The sequence below is a fragment of the Malus domestica genome, chromosome 08 (assembly GCF_042453785.1).
Source record: "Malus domestica chromosome 08, GDT2T_hap1".
NCBI lineage: Eukaryota > Viridiplantae > Streptophyta > Magnoliopsida > Rosales > Rosaceae > Malus > Malus domestica.
This window is the reverse complement of record NC_091668.1, coordinates 19,951,406-19,972,215: the sequence shown is the minus strand read 5'-3', so window position 1 is coordinate 19,972,215 and position 20,810 is coordinate 19,951,406. Positions and strand designations below refer to the sequence as shown.

At 38.0% G+C, this 20,810-nt stretch overlaps 1 long non-coding RNA gene and 1 pseudogene across 1 annotated transcript; one reads left to right on the top strand and one right to left on the bottom strand.

Annotated features, from left to right (window-relative positions):
• Nucleotides 1-3,323: 3,323 nt before the first annotated feature.
• Nucleotides 3,324-6,464, bottom strand: LOC114826361 (uncharacterized). The gene is made up of 3 exons (XR_003775173.2): nt 5,842-6,464; nt 4,618-5,153; nt 3,324-4,501 (listed from the first exon to the last, which is right to left on the bottom strand). It is a non-coding gene; the product is annotated as an uncharacterized lncRNA (long non-coding RNA).
• A 294-nt stretch (nt 6,465-6,758) lies between these two features.
• Nucleotides 6,759-16,955, top strand: LOC103421977 (fluoride export protein 1-like; annotated as a pseudogene).
• The last annotated feature ends 3,855 nt before the right edge of the window (nt 16,956-20,810 follow it).

The following is a 20,810-nucleotide window of genomic DNA, read 5'->3' as shown; positions in this document are numbered from 1 at the left end:
CCTTCAAAACTGACCTAAATCCAGCACACCCAATAATTTTTTCGATCCTATAATCAATGTTGGAGACCAAATTTGATCACTCTTATCATTTTAACATAATTTCTATTCAAACTTATAATATCGAACATGTCGTGTGTTTCAACCCAATCAAATATGTCGTGTGTTTCAACTATCCTACATAACATTGTTTAATGGGTTTGAAATACTAACACAGTAGCGTCCCAATTATAGCTAAGGTGCAAAGGGCTAAATCATTTTGCTTTACGACTACTAAGTAACAAATTGCACAAGTTGGAACCCAATAAAAGTTGGTTCTCGTTCTCCAAAAAAAAAAAAAAAAGTTGGTTCTCATTTCTCTAAAGATGGGTCCTCCACTAAGAACCCAAAACATAAACTACCAAACAAATAAAAAGATTTAATTTTTATTGACTATGAATTATTAAATTATGCAGAAGTTACTCAAGCGTAAAAATTAAAACTTTTTAGATCCCGGAATTATAAAACAATCCTAGATTACAATAACACAAGTTTAAAGTGCATGATAGACGTATTAAAGTAAAATTCATGTCTCCTTCTCCATGGTTGATTCTGCCGCTCTTCCATTTCAAAATCTCATTTTCTAGCTCTTGGAGGACAAACAATTCATTCTCTTGCTCTTGGATTTCTTAACAATCTTTATTTGAAATAACCAAATAAAGATTGTTAAGGAATTCGAGAGCATGAGAATGATTTGTTCGATCTCCAAGAGCGAGAAAATGAGTTATTTCGAAATGGAAGAGTAAGAGAATCAGCCACGTAGAAGGCGACATGATGTAGTAAGAAGTGAGATAATCTCCAGACCCAGTCGTTTCCTGAAGCTCAATAGAGAAGGATGAGTTTTATAAAGAATGATTTAAAGAGACTTTAAATCTGGTGAGCGAACTTTAGGTTGGATGTAGGGTATATATGGAGTAAAAAAAAAAGATGAAGTTGCAGATAATGCCATAGGGCGCAGCATGATTGGTTGAAATTTTACTTAAAATCTATTCATAAGGCTTCTTACTAGATAATGACATGCGGTGCGACATGATTGGTTAAAAATTTTATGAAAAATCTATCCACAAAATTCTTACAAGATCATGACACATTGCAATATGAGATTGAATAAAAATTTAATCGAAAATCTATACACAAAAATTTGTAATTTGCATAATAACACGTGGTGTGACGGAATTGCTTATAAATCCAATCCGAAATTAATCATAAAGTTTTTTTTTTTCTAGAAACAAATTTTTAATACTCATTGTCTGGACAATTTATTTATGGGTGGAAATGCATTGGGCAATTATTCTTTACTAACACAATAATAACTTATACCCAATTATCTAATCTAATTAATTATTGTCTTAGTAGGGAGAGTTGCTATATATAGACGAGCAGGAGAAAGAGGCTGCTCTATTTTTCCTCATCTTGATGTGATTAACGGTTTGAATTGAACTGCAGGGGTTTTTAATGGGGATGACAATTTAACCCGTCAAACCTGATCCCCGCAAGTAACCAACTCGAACGGTTTAATTTCGGGTATCAAACTTTGAGATTTTTATGGTTATGGGTAACCATTGGGTAAATTGTCTAGTTTCGTGTTCAGTTAAGGTTATAGGAGTATCTACTCTGAATCCGTACTCGAACCCGCCCCATTTTCATTTTCTAACTAAAAATATATATTTTTATTTATATTGTTTTATTAAAGAATGAAATCCCTTTTTTTTTTCTCCAATAACTTTAATACTCCATCAATTGAGGGATTCTGGGAGACTCTAAAGGTCTTGAGCGTGCAGACTTCAAAGGTCTCCAACTTTATTACAAAAATTTTAATGCTTTCAATCAATCATGGAATTTGGAAGAGCTCAAAGGTCAGAAAAGATGGTCCAATACATCAGTTTTTTTTTTGGAAGAAAAACCTATTTATTTTCTCTTACAAATTGAAAGTAGCAGCATATATTGCTTCAAGCCTTCAACCTTTTGTATTGGCTAAAACAAATCTCCAAGTCTCTAAATCCATCAATAGCTATGTTTTCTTCAAATTATTCTTATATGGGGTTGAAATACCATTGTTTTCTTCCTTATCTTTTTGGGTTTGAAACTACCATACCATTGTTTTCATCAATAGGCATGCCTCTGCCCTTAATCATTTTTGTTTCTGGGTTTTTGAATTTGTTTAAACAGAAAGGTAATTTCTGGGCATTCTTGGTATTTTTCTTCTTGTTTTTGTGTTGTTTCCCTTTTGTTTATCCCTTACGCAAAATGATTTCAAACCTTTTCTATCATAATATCCGTTGTTTGTTTGTTTCCTTTGGTCCCTGCTTTTCTAGTTTCTTAATTGTTAGTTTGTATCGTGGAACTCATTGTTTTAGTTGTGTACTCTATTGTTTGCCATGGATGAAATATTAAAGAAAATGTCAAATAACTAAATGAAAGCAGGCCATTGCTTCTTTTAAATTGGTTTCTTTTTTTCTTTTTTTGTACTTTTTGGAGTGATTAAAAAGTGATCTCCGAATTTGTCTTGAATCTATGATTTGAAGGCTCTGTAAGAGTCTTCAATCAAGGATCTAAACCAATTAAATACAAGTAACTACAATTAACATCACAATCAAATGCAGGATTGACTCTATAGAAACAATCTATAAAAACTTACTTGATGAATTCATAGTAAATGGTTCTTGAATTAGCCTTCTCCTCTCTGACAATTGGTGTTCAGTTTCAATAGGGAAAACTTTGTAATGAACGTAATTGTGAGAGGAGAGACCAAATTCATATATATCCAACTGTTGACAGTTTCCTCCTATTAAGGAAAACTGTCATCCCATTATGTGAGTGGCTTAAACCACTCCCTCAAAGTTCTATTCCCAACCAATTTGATATATTATTTATCTCCTAACACATGTATAATTCTATTTCTTATTTAATATAATACAGATAAAATGATGTGGCAAATTCACACACATGACATAATCTTACATTCTCCCACATGAGTGTAGCCTCATCATTTCTGAAATAGCATTATATCCAATAAGGCAATAGTGATCACAGAATCATACTCATGTATACAAGAATTTTCAATAACTCTCCACATCAATATAATTGCAGGACCATAGAAAACTTGACACAACCATTCTTGTACCAGCACTCTACAATCACTTAGCAATCATATCAAGTGTCATCATTGTAATTAAGGAATCAATGTGTGAAAACTTTGGTACCAATAAAGCTCCCACATTTTGGTCATTTTAATGTCAGACATTCCAAAATTTCTTCGTAGTTTTGCAAAACACAATCAATAATACTAGATCCACGTGAAAATTGCTTCATAAAAAATTACCAACATAATGTAATTTGCTTACAAGAAATAAAACTCATCTATAACATAGAAAAGTCCACTATCTAGTTAACAATATGAAAAGCTGAAACAAAAGAGAGAAAACAGTTTAACAATATGAAAAGTTGAAACAAAAGAGATAAAACATTACCTTTCTCCCACATTCAAACTAGATCAAGAGATGCATGTAGGCCCATCTTTGGCACCAATCTCTAAAAGGTTGTAACGTACACTGCCTTCGCCAAAGGGTCTGCAACCATATTATAAGTACTGATGTGCTCTATATCAATGAGCTTATCTCTGACCTAGTCTTGAACCACCAAATACTTGATGTCAATAAGCCTTGAAGCTTCAGAACGCTTGTTGTTCTTAGCAAAGAAAACAATTGGGCTATTGTCACAATATAGCTTCAATGGTCGTTCTATGTTTCTGTCAATCTTCATATCCAAAATCATGTTCCTAAGCCAATTAGAATGTCTAACAACTTCAAAGCATCCAATATACTCAAATTCCATGGTTGATATTACTCGAGTGTTTTGTTTCTGACTCTTCCATGAAATAGCACCATTTTCCAAGAGAAAAATGTATCCACTTGTTGACATACAATCGTCAATATCTCCACCCAAATCAACATCACTATAACACACCAAATCAAGGGAATCTACATGATTATATTTCAACATGTAAGACTTGGTTTTCTGCAAATACCTCAAAACCTTTTTGGCTGAATTCCAATGAGAGACACCTGGATTTTGTTGAAATCTTCCCAACACACTTACTGCAAAGGCCAAATCTGGTCAAGTACATACCTGAGCATACATGACACTTCCAACCAATGAGGCATAAGGCTTATCCTTCATGGTTTCGATTTCATAATTTGTTTTAGGACACTGATCAACCGAAAATTTGTCTCCCTTGCTAATAGGAACATCACCACCAGAACATGCTTCCATATTGAATCTTTTCAAAACTTTGTTAGTGTAGTGTTGTTGAGACAATCCCAATACTCTTTTAGTTCGTCCCTGACTATTTCGATGCCCAAAACATAATTAGCCTCTCCCAAATCTTTCATATCAAAACTGTTGGCTAACATGCTTTTTGTCTCTTGCAATAACTGAAAGTCTGAGCTAGTAAGCAATATGTCATCTACATAAAGAACAAGAAAAATAAAATTAGATTTCACCATCTTCATGTAGATACAATTATCAATTTTATTTTCAACAAAACAAAATGAAGAGACCATGTTATCAAATTTGAGATACCAGGTTGACAGCTTCTTCCTTGCCTTTCTTAAGCCTTTCTTCCTCTTGACAACAGATTGCAATCAGTTCATTCACACTCTAGGATTCTTTTTGTGTGTTGTAGTTGATTTTGACTTGTTCATATTCAGCTGATAGAGAACTAAGTGCCATGTGCACCAGAAATTGCTCAAAGTGAAAGAGGATAAAAGTGAAAGAGGATAAATAAGACCCTACCTCCACCTTATCTGACCTCTTGTATTTTTCCTCAATAGCTGTCAAATGATCCTTAGCCAAATCACATGAAGGTATGCCTCCTTTAATATGTTCCTCCATAGCATTTTGCATAATAAGCAGGGACATTTCATTTGCTCTCTCCCATTTTTCAAATGCATATTTATTTTCTTTTGTAATCTTGGTAGGCAAGGCATGTGGCTTAGGCTGCTTGAAAGCAATGGCAAACTCCAAAAGTCCTAGATTCATGTCAATTTGTTGCTTTCATGTTTTGAAGTTGTTCTCATTCAATTTCTCAATATTGATGAGATTCAAAATATTGAGACCTGTAAGTTGTTCAAAATTTCGTAAGTGTTTGAATTTCATAATATCTATGACAAGAAAGTTGAACAAGCTTTCTCCATATTCAACTATAGAAACTAGTTACACCTTTGGGCAAGAAACCATTCTATATATTAAGATGAACATTCAAACATTTGCATAGCCAAGAATAAAGCACCAGAAATTATGTCAATCCACACCTTTAGGCAAGAAGAACAATACATAATCCAAGTTTTCCATTGCTCACTATACATTAGCTTATGACTAATTCCAATAAAAAAACAACCTCTTTAGAAGCTAATTTTACTTGTTACAGTTCATAAACTACAATTGACCGACAAAATTGATTCTTAAGAGCAAAATCTCAACTAAACTACTTTGGTAGTATATTGAATAATTCTTAATAAATCAAGCCAAATTTGATATTGTTAATATATAATTAACAATGAACTACGATAGGCCATTAGACAGATCAATTTAACCACATTTGATATCCAATGAATTCTAACAAGATCAGACAACTTTACCATCAACACTATAATCGAATCGAACACAGTTTAAAAGATCACAATGGTAATTTTTAATATAAAAGGAAAAATTCAATCCAACCGAGTCAGATAAGGTTTGAATCCTTTATAAAACAGACTAATAATTCAAAAAAAAGAACAAATTAATAAATTCTAGGGTTCATACCTCGATTCGAATCAACTTTGGAGAAGTTTGATGAATCAAGATTTTTATAGCAACAATCGTAATAAAGAAAGCAAATCAACTTCTAGCAACTTTACATGAACAAAGAGTTAGAAATGAAACTTTGAGTAGTCACCATGTTCGAAGCAGAAATGAAGAAGAACGCAGCGGAAAAAGTTTCAATCTTTTATACCCAAAAGACAAACGGCACCGTTCAAGATTTAATTGGTGGCTCTGATACCACATGTAAGAGTTTTCAATCAAGGATCTAAACAAATTAAATACAAGTGACTACAATTATTTCATTGGTTTAGATCCTTGATTGAAAACTCTTACAGGCTTTTTGTTTTCAACAAAATGAAATCAAAATCAAGGCAAAAGGCAGTGATCCTTAGAGATATTTGGGCAGATCCGAAGTTCTCTATTCCAATTCCAAAGTCAGTTCAACATGTCCACTCCTAGGACAATCTTGCCAGTCACTTGCATTTAGTGCACAAAGAAGTGACTTTATTGTGGCTGATCTTCATCACCTTCCCATCCCACTCTAACATTGAAGAAACTGGTGGATTCAACTCAAGTTTCTATCGTTGGTGCAACAATCGTGTCGTCCAAAAGATCCATCTATATATTAGGTTCGTATTCACTAATGGTTAAAATATCATCGTATTCAAAAGCATAAAGACCCAATGTTGTAGGTGTCCCAAGATTAAAGAACTCCGAGAGTCGAGACTATTGATACAAGATTCTGATTTTTGTCATTAGTATTATTTTGGACACTTTGCGTTTCCTATATGTTATAATAGGGACGCTACTGTGTCAATATTCCAAACCCATCAAGCGATGTTATGTGGGATAGTTGAAACACACAACAATGATTGATTGGGTTGGAATACTGCGAGACTAGCATCCTAGTTGTAGATATGATGCGTGAGGATTTGTCTTCAGTATATGAATTGAAATTCACGAGGTTTGATACTATAAGTTTGAACAGAAATTATGTTAAATTGATAAAAGTGAATGGAAATTGGTTTCAATACTGATTATTGGATCGAAACAATTATTGGGTGTGCTGGATTTAGGTAGGTTTGAAGAGCATTTTGTGATTTGCTTGGTATTGAGATTTACTCTGATTTCATTAGTTCGTAGGCCCTTGCATTGGCTTTCCGTTGGTATTGTTAAACCGTGTGGTGTTACTGAAAAAGTTGAGCAAATTAGATGATGGCAATGAAAGTGAATGTGTGTCAGAGGCAGGAGATATTCAGGATCGGCCTCTTCACAGAAACAGGCCCAGTGAGAGTGGCAGCATCCACTTGTTTCCTTCAGAGGGCATTCAGCTCCAATCCTATGGGTTCTGGGGTCGTGACCCTGTTGCATCCAAAGCAATTTCCCCTGTTTCTCCCTTGCTAGAGGAAGTCATATCTCCTCTTTTCAGTGATGCGATCATACATGAGGACAAAAAGAAAGTGAGCTTTAGGTTGATACTTTCTTATTGTACATAATCTTTGTTAGAGATCCTTGACCATGTACCGGAGATTTGGTTTGCTTTTTTTTTTATCATGAAAGTAACAAAGTCAAATATGTTTAAGTCTTCCCCCCTTCTGGTTGGATCATGCTAGTAACATTAAGTTATTGTGTTTGTACATGCAGGACAATACGATAAGGTTGCCAAAATTCTTGGAGTACGGTTCATGCATGGTTCATTTAGTTGTGTTTGGCAGTCTCCAGGGTAACACACTTAACTTTGTTTTTCAATGTATACCAAAGTGCATTTATTTGAATCACAACATATACGGAGTTTGTAGCTGTTATTGCCTTCGTTTGACAAGATTTGGATCTTCAGATGCTTGTGGAAGAATACACTAGCCATATTCTGGTCTTTACAATTGTGATAACTAGATCTTATCATGCATTACAAAATTTTCCTTGCTAAAAATATAATTTTTTTTGTAGAAATCTCTCTAGATGAAGATTCTTATAATGATCAACTTGCATCCGTTCTATCTTTATATTGTGAAACACTAGAGAATAACAAAAATGTTGGATGATGTTTCAGTGGAAACTTTGTTCCTAATGCATTTTGGTAGGTTGGTTCTTTCTTGATGGGGTCGTTGGGTGTTGTTTTCGAAGGAGATATATCCTATACGTCCGATTATTTGCCATTGGATTGTCAACCGGTTACTTAGGAAGCCTTACAACTTTCAGCGGTTGGAAGCAGAAAATGCTTGAACTCAGTGCTGAAGGCCATTGGGTGTTTGCTCTGCTCGGTTTTCTAATAGGTAATATGTCATATTCTAAAGAATTGCTGCCGTAGACATGTAGCTGGCTATGCCAGGCATGATGTTTCAATTTCATTGAATTTAGCTGGTTTCAGCTTTGATGCCTATTATCCACGGATTAATCACAAACCCAAAGTAGCTCAAACTGCTGGACTAATCTGTGCTTCTCTTTCATGTGACGGATTATATTAGGTTTGTTTCTTGCGGCCTACTCCATCATTTTCAGGGTAGAGACAGCAAAGGGTTTTAGGCAGCTTCTTGATGGGAACTCAGTATGTGGTGTCACTAGCTCTAGAAGGAGTTGGAGGGTTGACAGCCACAAGCATCACTTGGTATCTTTAGCTGTGTTGCTGTGGATGCTAGGTTCTCTATGGAGTGTGAGTGGAATAATGTTGAGAGAGGAATTTAAAAGTGACAGCGGCGAGGTGCAACTGTAGCCACAAGCATCACTTGGTATCTTTAGCTGTGTTGCTGTGGATGCTAGGTTCTCTATGGAGTGTGAGTGGAATAATGTTGAGAGAGGAATTTAAAAGTGACAGCGGCGAGGTGCAATTGTGGTTAGGTTGCATAGTTGGACCTCTTGATGTGTGGATCAGGTGGTTTAGCCTGGCTTAATGGACGTGTATTAGGGAAGTGGGGTTGTTGAAATGGGTTCCATTTGGTACTCTAATTGCCAGTGTTTCTGCATTTTGTGTCATGGTTGCCCTGTCTACTGTGAAGAAAGTGGTAAACTTTTATGGTATGATCTCTGTCCACATCCACTCGATGACTTGATCCTCACCATCACTTTTCGTGTGTTATGGTCTTGTGTTCGGAAAGCTTACAGTTCACGTATATTAGTTTGTCACGTTATGAACTGCCAAGTTTATTAGTTTGGGTGGTGGTTTTTCTTTTTTTTTTCTCGTCAGGGTTTTAAAAGTTTCTTTGAAGTGTACTCGTTTCTTTTACAATATTCTGTGTGTTGCCTTTGTCCTGCATTGTCTTGATCCATGCTCATGGTTTTTCAATAGAAAAATCAACGAAATCTAACGTGTAAAAATTTTTCTGTTTGCGCAGATGAACACGAAGACAACTCCGCCGTGTAAGTTTATCTTACATTGCCGGTCCCAAGCCCGGATAAAGGAGGAGGGGGAGGGCGTCAGGTAGTCAACAGCCGGCACTCCATGATTACGTCGAATCCTTATGAAAATGAATCCAGAACGAAATCGCGCTAAAGCTAGGGCGTCACCCGTAAGTGGCGCGCTGTGTGGCCCGAGCACAGTGATAAGTGAGCAAGGGTCGCTGTATCTCCATCGGCACCCGGATGCAGTGTTAAATGAGCAAGGGGGCTATAGAAACTTCTTTTCGAACGACTCCACTCAAAGTTGTTTGGGAGCATATGCTCCTATCAACTTTACACAGGACACACAAGAGAAGTACTTTGATCTTATTAGACAGGGAAGGGTGAAGAAGCTAGGACAGAAGGGTAGAGTTCAAGAGAGCAAAATGCGTTTAGGAACGTGGAATATAGGAACCTTGACGGGAAAATCTATGGAAGTAGTAGAAGTTATGGTGAGGAGAAGGATAAATATTATGTGCCTACAAGAAACTAAGTGGGTTGGGCGTAAGGCAAAGGATCTAGAAAACTCAGGGTTTAAACTATGGTATTCGGGCACAAATAGAACGAGAAACGGTGTTGGCATCATCGTGGACAAGACCTTGACACAAGATGTTGTAGATGTTAAGAGGGTAGGAGATAGAATCATAGCAATCAAGATTGTAATAGGACAAGAACTTATCAATGTGATTAGTGCGTACGCACCTCAAGTAGGGTTGGATACGAGTTCGAAGGAGAAATTTTGGGAAGACCTTGGAGACTTGGTGCAAGGAATTGCTCAGACGGAGAAGTTATTTATAGGAGGAGATTTAAATGGACACGTGGGCAGGGAGACAGGCAACTATGGAGGTTTTCATGGTGGCCATGGTTTTGGGGAGAGAAATGAGGATGGGGAAGCTATCTTGGATTTTGCAATGGCATATGATCTCTTCTTAGCCAACACCTTCTTTAAGAAGAGAGAAGAACATGTGATCACCTACAAGAGTGGGTCGTCAAAAACACAATTAGATTTTCTCCTAATGAGGAAAGGGGATCGTATAACTTGTAAGGATTGCAAAGTTATACCAGGAGAGAGCGTGGCTAATCAACATCGCTTGTTGGTGATGGATGTACATATCAAAAGAGTGAGAAAAAAGAACAAGACTTGGAAGTGCCCAAGGACTAGATGGTGGAATCTAAAAGAAGAAAAACAAGCCATTTTCAAAGAGAAAGTAATCACCCAGTGTGTGTGGGATAGAGAGGGGGAAGCTAACCAAATGTGGGATTCCATGGCTAGTTGTATCCGAAAAGTAGCAAAAGAGGTATTAGGAGAGTCCAAGGGCTTTGCCCCACACCAAAAGGAATCTTGGTGGTGGAATGAGGAGGTACAAACAAAGGTGAAGGCTAAGAAGGAATGTTGTAAAGCCTTATACAAGGATAGGACCGATGAAAATGGTGAAAGGTATAGAAAAGCGAAGCAAGAGGCGAAGAAAGCTGTGAGAGAAGCTAAGTTAGCGGCTTATGACGATATGTATAAGCGACTAGATACCAAAGAAGGAGAGTTGGTATCTATAAACTAGCTAGAGCAAGGGACCTAAACCAAGTGAGGTGCATCAAGGATGAGGACGGAAAGGTTCTTGCTACAGAGAACGCGGTTAAAGACAGATGGAAAGGTTATTTTCATAATCTTTTCAATGAAGGACATGAAAGGAGTGCTTCTTTAGGGGAGTTGAGTAACTCAGAAGAGTGTAGAAACTACTCTTTTTATCGTAGAATCCGGAAGGAAGAAGTGGTTGTAGCTTTGAAGAAGATGAAGCATAGAAAAGCAGTAGGCCCAAACGATATACCAATCGAAGTGTGGAAAGTTTTGGGAGAGACAGGTATAACATGGCTCGCTGACCTTTTCAATAGGATTTTGAAAACGAAGAAGATGCCAAATGAGTGGCGAACGAGCACTTTGGTGCCTATCTACAAGAATAAGGGCGATGTACAAAATTGCATGAACTATAGGGGTATTAAGCTAATGAGTCATACAATGAAGCTCTGGGAGAGAGTCATTGAGCATAGATTGAGGCAAGAGACACGGGTTTCGGACAACCAATTCGGGTTCATGCCAGGGCGCTCAACCATGGAGGCAATCTATCTCTTACGAAGATTGATGGAAAGATATAGAGATGGGAAAAAGGATTTACACATGGTCTTTATAGATTTGGAAAAAGCGTATGATAGGGTCCCAAGAGACATTCTTTGGAGGATTTTAGAGAAGAAATGAGTACGAGTAGCATATATCCAAGCTATACAGGATATGTATGAAGGAGCAAAGACTGCCGTAAGAACTCATGAAGGACAAACCGAAAGCTTTCCCATAACTGTAGGATTACATCAAGGCTCATCCTTAAGTCCTTACCTTTTTGCGTTGGTAATGGATGAGTTAACAGGACATATTCAAGATGATATTCCTTGGTGTATGCTTTTCGCAGACGATATGGTGTTGATAGATGAAACTCAGGAAGGGGTAAATGCAAAGCTTAACCTTTGGAGAGAAGTGTTGGAATCTAAAGGTCTTCGCCTAAGCCGATCAAAGACAGAATATATGGAGTGCAAATTCAGTGCAAATGGAGGCCAAAACGATTTAGGGGTGAGGATCGGAGATCAAGAAATACCAAAGAGCGACCGTTTTCGTTACCTAGGATCTATCTTGCAAAAGAACGGAGAATTAGATGGAGATCTGAACCATAGAATACAAGCTGGATGGATGAAGTGGAAGTGTGCATCCGGCGTGTTGTGTGACCGCCGTATGCCACTGAAGCTCAAGGGAAAATTTTATAGGACGGGAATAAGGCCGGCGATGCTGTATGGCACAGAATGTTGGGCGGTGAAGCATCAACACGTACACAAAATGGGTGTAGCGGAGATGAGGATGCTTCGTTGGATGTGTGGGCACACAAGAAAGGATAAGATTAGGAATGAGGATATCCGGGGTAAAGTAGGAGTAGCCGAAATTGAAGGAAAGATGAGAGAAAATCGGTTATGGTGGTTTGGACATGTGCAAAGAAGGCCTACTGACGCTCCAATTAGAAGATGCGACTATGAGACAGAGGTTCAGGGCCGAAGGGGTAGAGGAAGACCTAGGAAAACTTTGGAAGAGACCCTAAGAAAAGACTTAGAGTACTTGGGTCTAACGGAGGACATGACACAGGATAGAACACAATGGCGTTCTAAGATTCATATAGCCGATCCCACTCAGTGACTTGGATTTTCCAAGTTTCCAACCGAGAAGTTTTCCTCACTCGGGAAATTAAGGGAACACTACCTCAACCTACATGCTCCACTCACAAAGCTTCAACATACAAGCTTCAACAAAAGAACATTCAAAGAACTTAGCAAAGAAGGCTTTGGTGTATTTAACACAATACGTTGAAATGAAGGAAAGCTTATTTATTGATATCCCCGATAAGTTACAAATATGTACATATACTTGAGTCAAAATAAACAAACAAGAGGGAGCCTTCACAAAGGTTGCTTAGGAGAAGTCTCAGCAGTCGGTAGAGCCCCAGAAAGAGAAGGCACCGGAAGGGGATCATTCGGAGCCTCAGTACTGGACAGAACCCTAGAAGGAGGAGGCATCAAAGGTTGATCATTTGGAGCTTCATTACGCGGTACAGCCCTAGAAGACGAAGACAATAAATGCCTTTGGAACAAACCCACAAATCTCTGATGATCAAGTAAAACCTGACCATCAGATTCCTTCATCTGGTCAAGCTTCCTCTTCATGTTTGTAGCATAGTCATGTGCGAGTCGGTGCAACTATTTATTCTCATGCTTGAGCCCTCTAATCTCCTGTTTGAGACTCATCACTTCAGCCGCCAATGATTCAACTTGGCGGGTTTAAGCAAATAGGCGTTGGGCCATATTGGACACAGAACCTGCACACTGAACACTAAGAGCCAGAAAATCCTTAACAGCCAACTCATCAGACCGTTTGGAAAGTAGTCTGTTATCTTTGGGAGTGAGAAGGTTCCTAGCCACTACCGCAGCGGTCATATCATTCTTCATCACGGAATCCCCAACGGTAAGAGGACCAGTAGGGGAGACGAAGGATGGGCTCCATATGTTGTCTGGAGAAGGCGGGGCTGCCTCTTCAACAAGGTTCAAGTCAAAACGACGGTCGGAGGGGCCAGACATTTTCAAAGGTGTTGAAGAGAGAAGAGGTCGGACAAATCAAGATCTTAGAAGTGCAAGAATTGAGCTTCTACTGGTGGATATTCAAGTGTGCTTTGGAACTTAATGTCAGCCCCTATAAAAATCTGCACTCGACGAAGCTTCAGAAATCGAAGAGGCGCTTGCTCAGAAATCGAAGAGGCGTTTGCTTTCTCAAAAGCTGGGCTGCTCAGAGACCACGAGGGTCGATCTCATAAATCGAAGAGGCGTTTGCTTTCTCAAAAGCTGGGCTGCTCAAAGACCACGAAGGCCGATCTCAGAAATCGAAGAGGCTTGCTTTCTCAAAAGCTGGGCTGCTCAGAGACCACGAGGGCCGATCTCAGAAATCGAAGAGGCACCTACTTTTCCAGCCTTGTCAGCACCTGTCACAGGCACACTCAGCTTTGCGGAAATTATGGGCATTCTGTCGAAGATTTCTGGCGAAGTATAAAGCACATGAATTGTACTGTTCAATCACCTACTTCCCACACGCAACAGTAGCTCATGGGTACCACATATAACTTTGCCAAAGTTCTCTGACAAAGTTGAGACACGTGAACCTTGCAGCTCCCACTACATCGCTCTGACCAAGAAGGGTAAAAGAATAGCAAAGAAACAACACTAACAAAGTTTAGACACATAAATTTTGAAGGTCTAGCTACCATATTATTACCCAAAAGGGTAAAGGAACAGTACCACTGCTGGATAATTGGAAAGTCCTGGTGTGTCAACCTCTGTGCTTCGTGGCAAGGTAGATTAGCAAACATGCCCAACCTTTACTCACATTCGAGAAAACACTCCCAACAAGATTGCTTGCTCCAAAATTGAAGAGGCACCGCCCTCCGAATCTCGAGAGCCAAACTCCTAACACGATTACTTTCTCAAAAATCGAAGAGAGGGTAAAGGAACAGTACCACTGCTGGATAATTGGAAAGTCCCTGTGTGTCAACCTCTGTGCTTCGTGGCAAGGTAGACTAGCAAACATGCCCAACCTTTACTCACATTCGAGAAAACACTCCCAACAAGATTGCTTACTCCAAAATCGAAGAGGCACCGCCCTCCGAATCTCGAGAGCCAGACTCCCAACATGATTACTTTCTCAAAAATCGAAGACATCGCTCTCCGAATCTCGAGAGCCAGACCCCCAGCAGGATTGCTTTCTCAAAAATCGAAGAGGCATCGTTCTCCGAATCTCGAGAGCTGGATCCCCGACAGGATTGCTTGTTCGAAAACCGAAGAGGCACCACTTTCCCAACTTCAAGAGCTGGATCTCCTTGGATAAAGCTTGTCTGTAATCTTCACAAGCAACATCAGCTTTCCAGATACCACAGACCACTTTTTCAAAGTGCTCTGACAGAGTTAAAACTTGTGAAGCTGGCAGCTCCCACTACCGTGCTATGACCAAACAGGGTAAAGGAATAGCATTATTACTTGATGTTAGGGAGACTCCTATATATGTCGACCTCTATCCCCAACAGACAGGCAGACCTGTAAAAATGCTCAACCCTTTCTCTTATCTGAGAAGGCACTCCCAACGAAGCCTTTCGAAATATTCAGCTTTCTTTCCCCCCGATAATACCTCTGTAAACAAGCTATACTAGAGCAAGAATATCTCATATCATCAGGGTTAAAAGCAAGAGTATCCCATGTCATGCTTTTTCCCCGTCTTTTCCTTTGGCCTTGTTCTTACCTGCAAGACAAGGAGAAAGAGAGCAATCAGTCAACACTTGGAATCAAGCTTCCAGCCATGAACTGACTGCCTGGAACCCCTTACCTGATTACTTACCTGGCATTGCTCTCGAGTACTCATCTTCAACATCGTATGCTTCCAGGGAAGATACCGCATCTGCCTGAGGAACAGATAGGGCAAGTGAGAAGGATACAAGGAAACATGTGGAGACAAGCGTAACAGCACACGTGCCGATATATCCACTACTCTGTCAAAAGCAAAAGTATCCCATATCAGCAGGGTCGAACGTACTCTAGATTTGATGGACTTGTTTTGACCCTCAAATTCTTCAGTCGGCCTTATACTCTGGAGGAAACCAGAAAACCCTCCAGCCCAGTTCAAGAATAAGCCTGTGGAAAGTTACTTCTTCAAAAGCAAAAGTATCCCATATCATCTCTTCTCATTTTTCTTCTCTTTATCCTTCATGCTGCCTGCAAGATAGGGAGAATGTGAACAATCAGCCGGAGCTCTGATTGTCTACCTTGTCTATCACCTCTTTCAGCAGATCCCCTAGCTCGGCGACTTGGGAGACTCCTACTACATGGTTTGTATCGCGCTTGACCAAACCTGAAACTACAAGTAAGCTTCAAGTGACATTGATACATTACCTTATGCATCTCCACCAGTTACAGATACCACCCTGGATGGAGGAAGAGTACTTCCAGAGAAGATGCCACATCTACCTATGAGACAGATAAGGAAAGTCAAGACGATACCACACTCCGGTACTTAGAAGTTTCGTGGTTACGAGATCATTCTCCCACAATATTTCCTAATGTCATTTGTACTAAATCATTCACTTGTACTCACTAAAAGAGAGTTTGAACCTATGTACTTGTGTAAACCCTTCACAATTAATGAGAACTCCTCTATTCCGTGGACGTAGCCAATCTGGGTGAACCACGTACATCTTGTGTTTGCTTTCCTATCTCTATCCATTTATATACTTATCCTCACTAATGACCGGAGCAATCTAGCGAAGATCACAAAAAGTGACCGTTTTCGCTACCTAGGATCTATCTTGCAAGAGAACTTAGAATTAGATGGAGATCTCAACCATAGAATACAAGCTGGATGGATGAAGTGTAAGAGTGCATCCGGCGTGTTGTGTGACCGTCGTAGGCCACTGAAGCTCAAGGGAAAAATTTATTTTATAGGACGGCAATAAGGCCAGCGATGTTGTATGGCACAGAATGTTGGGCGGTGAAGCATCAACACGTACACAAAATGGGTGTAGCGGAGATGAGGATGCTTCGTGGGATGTATGGGCACACGAGAAAGGATAAGATTGGGAATGAGGATATCCAAGGTAAAGTAGGAGTAGCCAAAATTGAAGGAAATATGAGAGAAAATCGGTTCCGGTGGTTTGGACATGTGCAAAGAAGGCCTACTGACACTCCGGTTCGAAAATGTGACTACGGGACAGAGGTTCAGGGCCGAAGGGGTAGAGGAAGACCTAGGAAAACTTTGGAAGAGACCCTAAGAAAAGACTTGAGTACTTGGATCTAACGGAGGACATGACACAAAACTGAGCGCAATGGCGTTCTAGGATTCATATAGCCGACCCCACTTAGTGGGAAAAGGCTTTGTTGTTGTTGTTGTTGTTGTTGTTGTTGCAGATGAACACGAAGACTCACGACATTGTTGCAATAGGCATACAATTTGGATTTCTAGGTTGCCTGAGTACTGCTTCTACCTTGATTGCCGAGTTCAATGCAATGAGAGAAAGCAAATACCCTTGGAGAGCAACGCATACGCCATGGCTACGATATGCAACTCGCTTGGTTTGGAGATCCTGATATTTTGTGTATCTGTTTGGGCAAAGGGATACAAGTAGCTAATCTGTGGTTATACCTCGAGATCTTCTTCACCCTCGCTGGCTTCAATCTGACCGAAGAACGTGCTTCTTGAGTGTCACATAACCTTGCAGGAGATTCTTACACGAAATAATTTTCATGTATCTGTCTCTTCCCTCAAGCGATGAGTATGGGAGTATTCACCCGGTTTCATGTTAGTTTCTGTCGATCTTGCAGAAGTATCTCCAGACCGGGTTGCGACCAATGCTAGCTTGAACACCGGCCAAGTTCTTATTGTACTATAGGTGAGTTGGCATAACATCTGGAAACTAGAGTAATTCATAAATCTACTCTACTATATTTTACATTTCACTCGGTAGCTTTGTAATTATTGTAAATCTTTCAACATAATAGAGATTACGTATTTATGACACTATTTGCACTTACTACCATATCATTACATTCAAACTGTGATTTGTAAATAAAGAATAATGACTTTATTTTTACACTAAAGAGAATGAAGATATGGTTAAGCCTCACAATAAGTCGGTCATAATAATTTAGTTCGGACTATGATTCAAACCCTCAATAATAAATGTTGAGAAATACAACTAAAAGTAAGTTGTTTGCTTGTCAATTCCAATTGGAAACTTATAATTACATCATTCCTTAAAAGTAGTTTGCTTGTCGAAATATCTAGTCTTTTCCCCCAAACCAACCACCACGTGATTTTACACAGCTAACATCAACTTGTTTCGGAGGCTACATTATTGTACTAACTACTTGGACGTTCTTGAACTCGTTTCGGAGGGTAAAAGGTTTTAACTTACAAACAATGAAACCCTCCCCCAATATTGGTTTTGGGATGTGACTCTGACATTACAATTTATTTAGTACAATCAAACTTGTCTCCTCTTTTTCTTTCTTTTCTTCTATAAATATAGTGAAATATCTGAGCGTGCAATAACCAAGACTACAAACTAATAGGAATATTATTAAACAAACGAGAATGATGGAATGGCTATAAAACCCTAAGAGGCTACATTGTGATTAACTTATTCTCGACTGAATAACAAGCATGCTATTTATAATAAACTAACCATAATCCTAAAATGTAAGAAATCAAAACCCTAATGCTAATGGACTAAGCCCAAAAAACAAAGCATTCAAAATAAACCTAAATATTAATATTTTTCAATACCTCCCGTCAAACTCATGGCATTGTACGACATGGGTTTGCAAACAAGCAGATGCGGACTGACTCCGTTAAGCGGACTAGCATGCAACTTGACTTGACTTGATTTGTGAACTTGAATTAACTTGACTTGATTTGACTGGCGAACTTGACTTGACTTGACTTGACTGGCAAACTTGACTTAACTTGACTTAACCGGCGAACTTGACTTGACTTGACTGGCAAACTGATTCTAATTCAGACTAGCTAGTGTTGAGAGTATGGAAAGAACCCGTCACTAAACATAAGAGATTTTCATATCTCAATTGTAGCAACAAACAAACAAACACAAACACTATCACTAAAGTGGTCACAATTCCAAACACTTAAGCGATTGTTGTCGTAACAAGGAGATTTCCAAAGCACATCAATAACCATTCTTACATCAACTGTGTGGGCCCAAAAGGCCTCAAACACAAGAAACAAAATCTCTTTTTTTTCTAGCCCATGTGGGCCTTCAAACTAGGCCTGGCAAACGGGACGTGTCTGTCGTGTTCGTGTCGTTTTCGTGTAACACCTGTTATCTTAACGGGTCGTATCGTGTCACACCCGTTATCTTAACGGGTCCTTAACAGGTCGGGTCACTTTACCCAATAGGTAAAGTGACCCGACCCGTTATGACCCGTTAAGAAAAATATTTTTTTTTTCTTAAATTTGCACATACCACACATTGCCACATAAATATTACTTCACAACATTAAAACACATTTGTCGTTTAAGTACTACATCTACACTCGAAAATAAGTGCCTAATAAAAAAATAATACATACACTACTAATCTATTACAAATATTAAATGTGCAAGGATATGCAAAATGAAAAAGTTTTTGTTTTCAAGGTTGTGAAGTCTTTCTCAAAAGTTTAAACCTCAATTTACAAAATCCTCGATTTACATCGATCATCATGAAATTGTATTGGAACTTTGGCTTGATCTCAGCTGATCCAATGGTCATCCATTTTTTTAATTTAATTTAATATATATATAATTATTATAGTTTTTAGGGGTATAAAATTGTTAAATTAATATATATAATTATTATAGTTTATTCATACTTTTATTAAGTATAACATAAGATTTTGTGATATCCACTAGTGTAAATATTTTAAATTGAAGATCGAATTCATTCTTTGTATTCATATAGAGTCAATGAGTGTAGCTGTAAAAAATCATCAAAATCGGAGTTAAAATAACCGTTAAATCGTGATTTTTCATTTTATAACCGTCAAAAAGTTTTGTCCCGTTACTTGATCTCTGAATATTTATTTTTTGCAATTTTTGGCATATGCAATCTCGAAGTATATACAAACATGTTTGATGGTTCGATCATTGAAACTAGTTTCGTAGAATGCGTGTATCTCATCAAACCAATAGATTCACTAACACTTAAAAGTTTATTCATACTTTCATTAAGTATAACATAAGATGTATCCACTAGTGTAAATATTTTAAATTGAAGATCGAATTCAATCATTGTATTCATATAGGGTCAAGGAGTGTAGTTGCAAAAAATCATCAAAATCAGAGTTAAAATGACCGTTAAATCGTAATTTTTCTTTTTATAACTGTCAAACAGTTTTGTCCCGTTCCTTGATTTCTGAATGTTTGTTTTTTACAATTTTTGAGTATGCGATCTCGAAGTATATACAAACATATTTGACGGTTGGATCATTGAAACTAGTTTCGTAGAATAAGTATCCCATCAAAACAATAGATTCACTAATACTTAAGAGTTTATTCATACTTTCATTAAGTATACCGTAAGATTTTGTGGTATCCATTAGTGTAAATATTTTAAATTGAAGATCGAATTCATTCATTGTATTCATATAGGGTCAAGGAGTATAGCTACAAAAAATCATCAAAATCGGAGTTAAAATAACCGTTAAATCGTGATTTTTCGTTTATAATCGTCGAAAAGTTTTGGCCCGTTACTTTATCTCTTAATGTTTGTTTTTTGCAATTTTTGGCGTATGCAATCTCGAAGTATATACAAATATGTTTAACGGTTGGATCATTGAAACTAGTTTTGTAGAATGAGTATCCCATCAAAACAATAGATTCACTAATACTTAAGAGTTTATTTATACTTTCATTAAGTATAACAATAGATTTTGTGGTATCCATTAGTGTAAATATTTTAAATTGAAGATCGATTTCATTCATTGTATTCATATAGGGTCCAGGAGGTAGCTGTAAAAAATCATCAAAATCGGAGTTAAAATAACCGTTAAATCGTGATTTTTCGTTTATAACTGTCAAAAAATTTTGTCCCGTTACTTTATCTCTGAATGTTTGTTTTTTGCAATTTTTGGCGTATGCGATCTCGAAGTATATACAAACATGTTTGACGGTTGGATCATTGAAACTAGTTTCGTAGAATGAGTATCTCATCAAAACAATAGATTCACTAATACTTAAGAGTTTATTTATACTCTCATTAAGTATAACATAAGATTTTGTGGTATCCACTAGTATAAATATTTTAAATTGAAGATCGAATTCATTCATTGTATTCATATAGGGTCAAGGAGTGTAGCTGTAAAAAATCATCAAAATCGGAGTTAAAATAACCGTTAAATCGTGATTTTTCGTTTATAACCGTCAAAAAGTTTTGTCCCGTTACTTTATCTCTGAATGTTTGGTTTTTACAGTTTTTGGCGTA